The sequence below is a fragment of the Leptonychotes weddellii genome, chromosome 1 (assembly GCF_054177405.1).
Source record: "Leptonychotes weddellii isolate Sample4059 chromosome 1, ASM5417740v2, whole genome shotgun sequence".
Lineage (NCBI taxonomy): Eukaryota > Metazoa > Chordata > Mammalia > Carnivora > Phocidae > Leptonychotes > Leptonychotes weddellii.
The window spans coordinates 179,647,566-179,652,680 of record NC_138369.1 but is presented as its reverse complement, the minus strand read 5'-3'; positions in this window follow the sequence as shown (position 1 = coordinate 179,652,680).

Genomic DNA, 5,115 nt, shown 5'->3' with positions numbered 1-5,115 from the left:
CTTTATATTTGCTAGGTCCTGCAGAGAAGCAGATCCATGGGATCCACTTCTTTGGACAATCTCCAGGGAAAGAATGTCTACAATGAGGATTCTGAAGTGCAATATATTGGAAATGTTTCTAATTTCCCAGAATGTGTATGATTTCTCCTAATTAAAATGCCCAGGGATTTTCTTTTATTTTGATTTTTATTAGGTTATAAAACTGGTGGGATAATTATTCATGGTAAAAAGAATTATTTTCACGTTTTAAGCTATCACCATATTTCAAACTCTTTCGTTTTATCTTAATTATGGTGAGACTGTATTTATCAATGTAGAATAAAGTCACCCAGATGATAATATTTCAAATACTCCCTGCATTCTTTTTAATTAATAAACCCAGAAGCCATCTTTTTGCAGAAATAACTGCCTTAAGCTTCAAAAATGTTTTCAGCTTAAAAGTAACAAAGTTCAACATTTTAAAGTGGGCTGTTTTATTACAAATTTCCATGGTGGCAGGAAAAATCAGAAAATGGAATCAGGAGGAAATTCAAGATGTCTTACAGGGAAGATTTCCCCCACCCACCCCCTTAAACTTTTACAGAATACAAAAAAAAAAAAAATCTTATTTTTCCTCTCTGCTATATTTTGTCATTTTAATGAAGGCCTTATTATTATTTTGATTATCTAAGTAGTTAGAATTGAATTTACTGCTGTGGTTATAAGTGAAGACAAACCAAAGCCTCATTGGAGGCTGTGGGCACACCGAAGCTGGAGGATAGGAACTTCTAGCAAAGTATCTTCTGTGACTGATGAGGGGTACATATTTGGCTTTCTCTGCTTCATCCTCGGTTGGAGGCAGGGACAAAAATTCAGGAAACTGTCAGTTGTTAATCCAGTCCCGGCCATTCGTGGCCATTTTTTACAGAAGCTTTTGTTCAGGTTCCTAGATTATTAGAGATAGTAGTCTGACTTATAGCAGGGTTGGCTTCCTGGGCTATTTATTGTGGATAAAAGGGGTTGGTTTCCTGGGAAGGTGGCTGCAGGTTGTGGGGCAGAGTTTTATTTTTATATATGGTTTGGCCATTGTCTTTTGTATATTTAGTCTCTCATTTCCAAGTCAGTAATAATTTAATGTGCAGTTGAAATATTGGTGTAATTCAGATACAGAGTGGCATGCCTGCCCCTGTAGAAATTTAGGTCCAGCAAGTAGAGGAGGCTTTGTATAATTCCACTTGTATGAGGACTGGTCTAAGTGGAGACAAGCTGGGAGGACATGTTAAGAGACAAATTAGAGCTAATAGCCCCTGGGAAGAGACTAGACCCCAAAGAAAGGTTTAAGAAGAGTCTGGCAAAAGCAGATGCTTTTCAGGAAGCCAGGGCAACATAAATTAGTAAAGCCATCAAGCTTTAAGACATGAGACAAGAAGGGAACCTGGGAACAGGAGAGTGTGTGCCTAGCCTAAAGGCTCAGAAACAGCTTTCAAAATCACTCTGCGTATTGAACAAAGCTAATGTACTGGCAACGAGACCCAGGAGCCCCCCTGTCTGGGACCCCTGCCCAAGCTGATACTTAACCAGGATGCACTGGTTTGGCCAAACTGATTGGTCAGTGCCCAATTCCATCATGGTGGCCAAGCCACCTGGTCATAAAATATGCATGTTGAATATTAGCCCACTCAGAAGTGAGGAAGTGGGGGTTTTCCCTCAACTGGTGGTTGCCAAGAACAAACAGGCTGGGAGGTGGTTTTGTAGGTATGCTGCTTTCTTCCAGTCTTGGTGCTAAGTAAATTGTATCAAGCTCTATTTGAGTTGGGAAGGCATAGGAATTTGAAAGAAGGAATCAAAGAAAAGTACGCCTGGTTGAGCAGTGGACACTCTTCCCTTGATTGGTGAGAACCACAAGGAAGTTGTGAATCTTGAAATCATACATTTATGTCACCTGGGCTGACTGGAGAGCAAATCACTAGATCCTGTAGCCATGGCAGGAATTATGTCAACATGGCTGTTGAAGCCATGCCAGGAGCTGCAGGAATGAAAGCCCAGGACAGACAGAGGACAGAGAGGATAAAAAAGAATATTAATTCTGGTAGCTTCAGCCAAGAGAACTGCCAACCCCACTGACAATGTGAGAGTTACCCCCATGACTCAGCCACGATGGAGGTTCCAGGGGCATTTCTGGGGGGTGCTCAGAGCAGGGACAGTCCTTACCACTCTGTATGTTAATTTGTCACCCTTCCTGGGTAACATCTACTTCAAGCAAAAATAAGGAGGGGGGGCATTTAATGTACCTTTTTTACCACTTGAATTTTTCATAATAGCTAAGCCTACTTCTATGATGGTAAATTAAGATGCTATTTGGGGAAAAAATATCAAAAAATTCACATTGCCATACCACAAATACGATGACCTATTTACTAAAATGACCAAATAATAGAGACAGTTTTAAAATGTCTTTTTTTCCTTGTCAAATTCAGAAATCCTATACATTCTGTAGTTTCTGAAAATAAAAGTTTACTGAGAGTAAATGCGACATGAATTTTTTTTTAGTTACTTCTCTTTAATGGAAATGCATTATAAACCAAGATATCTTTGCTCATTCTGGAAAAGGGGGATTCCTCCTCTCTTTTTCTGCATTTTCAATTTCCCATTTTAATTCTGAAAAATATTTGCTGGGGAACAGTGTTGCAGCTATAATGTAGACCAGGTCCACCCTTAAGTCCATAGGCCTTTGTCCAATTGGACAGGCTTTTCTTGAGACACCATTCTTGGTAGTGTCCTCAGGCATGTTTACAGACATTTCAAAATGTTAGTCTCAGAGCCTTCCAGCTTAACTCTTCAAAGTATGGGCAGAGTAGATGATATGGATCTCTTGTTCCACATGCCATGGGGTATTGATGGTATTATTTCTGTTGTCTTAAAATTGGTGACCAAGACCTGGGGCTGAAGGCAAAGACACATCAAGAACTCACATTCTAAAGAGAGCGGCCAACAGCCGGAGGCTATGAACCCCTCCAGAAGGTTTTAATAAGCTGGACTTAACCAACTCTACTGTGCCCAACCACCTCCAAGCCCCTCTCATTCCCCCACCCCAAGCAAGCAGAAGATTGAGAAGAGCAGAGGACGGAGGGATTGCTAGTTGTAAGTCATCCATAGAGAGTAGAGAGTTCTGGTATTTTCCGTGAAGACAGGGGAGCACTCACAGACATTGGGGGTATCAGAAACAAGTCAAAATGGTCATCTTGATCCACAGGCATACATCAGCTTATGGAACAGACATTGCTGATCTGCCCACTCTCTGAACCTCTCTGAGCCAGAGAGTGTCCTTTTCCATCTCTGTTCTGCAGGAAAGGAGAAAGGTGCCAACAGAGGGAGGGGGTAAGGAGTGAAAAAGCAGACCAAGCCTTCTCCCTACTCTGAGTCACCACGGAAAGCATGGCCATTGCTGGGAGGAAGGGAGGAGATGGATGGCATCGGATTGGATCTAAAATGGGTATTTTAAATTTGACTGGCCTTTTTTAAATAGTCAGAAGTAAATAAGAATTTATAGAACTCTGTGAGTACCAGATAGAATTTTCCCCCAGAAAATGAATAAATATCTGCAGGCTTAAAATTGGAAGAAGAGCCCTTCTATGGTGAGGAATGCGGCCCTGAGGTCAGAGAAACACCACAATAAACCAGAAGCATCTAGGAAGTGACCCCTGCACAGGATTTAAATTCCAGAATGCTCTTTCCTTGGACTGCAGGAAAAGTAAAATGGAGCAGCAAGGTTTAAATTATTTCTCTTCTAGTTTCCCCAACATGTTGATAAAATTTGGCACAGGTTTTTAACAAGTTTGAATTAAGTGAGGGGCTGAGCCATAAAAGCAAAAGGAGGGGGAGCAGATTGCACCCAGGCTTTGCAAAGGTAGCAGCACTGTATCAGAGGGCTCAGGCCCCTGCTGGAAGAGCAGCAACCAGATGCCCAAAGGCTGGGGAGGAAAAGGCAGCCTGCAGAATCAGTAGTCAAGAGGACCCTGCCAGAGCAGACATGGGAGAACTTCCCACCTCAGTGAACACAGCAGAGCAGTGACTTTCAAACCTTGGGCCAAGACCCACAGTAAAAAATACATTTTACATGGTGACCCTATACATGCACAACTGATTTAAGTTTTATAAAACAATATTTACTCCCCATGTGCAGTGGACACTGATATTTTATATTCTGTTCTGTTTTTTTAATGCTGGTCACAGCCCTTGTAAATTGATTTCTGGAACCTAGTAGTCTATGACAAGCAGTATAAACAACTCTCAGCACAGAGAGATGACCCTTAAGAGGGAGGGAAAGTTAAGGGCATGCAAGCATGGACAACATCATTTCTTCTCTCTGAAATGTGCCTGCCATTTCCACAGCCCCTTCATTACCACCAGACTGGAATCATGTATTCCTGATAACCTAGTCTCCAGAAGAGTCCTCTCTTTAGGAGATCATACCTCTCTCCTGCTTCTCTTATCTCACTACCTTTGATGTCTTTCTAGTTCTCCCCATTATACATGGATTGGACTTCTCAAGACTCTCTCCACTAATTAAATACTTTCCAAGCCCTTCACTACCCATCAGGTACAAATCATCCCCAGAACCTTTGTGACACGTATGTCTAAGCAATAATGATAACAAGCCACATTTGTATAAGGCAAGGATGTGTTGATCATTGCTCTTAGTCTTATCTACCTATATCTCTCTACCTGTAAGCCTTATAACCAACCCATAAATAAGGAAACAAAGGCCCAGAAAGGTTAAGTAAGGTCACAGAACTGTTACTGTTACGTGGTAGACCTATCCTTTGAATGAAGGTGTTTTTGGAAAACTTGCAGGTCATAGAGAAGCATTAACACAAAGGCTAAGTGTGACCTTCCAATGCTGGGGAAGAGGGTCACGAGACACCGAGCACTCATGGGTCTTAGGCAGGGCCTCTTCAAGGTTCTCTTTTAGACCAAAGGGTTCAAATCAAGAGACGTCTTGCTGTCTCACCAAGACACACATTTATTCATTGAACTTCCCCATTGAGCGACTGGGCTTCCTGTAGACCTTGAGGGATGAAAGACTTTTGAGGGTCTCTTATTTCTAGATATAGGAACAGAGGAGAGACTGGAAAA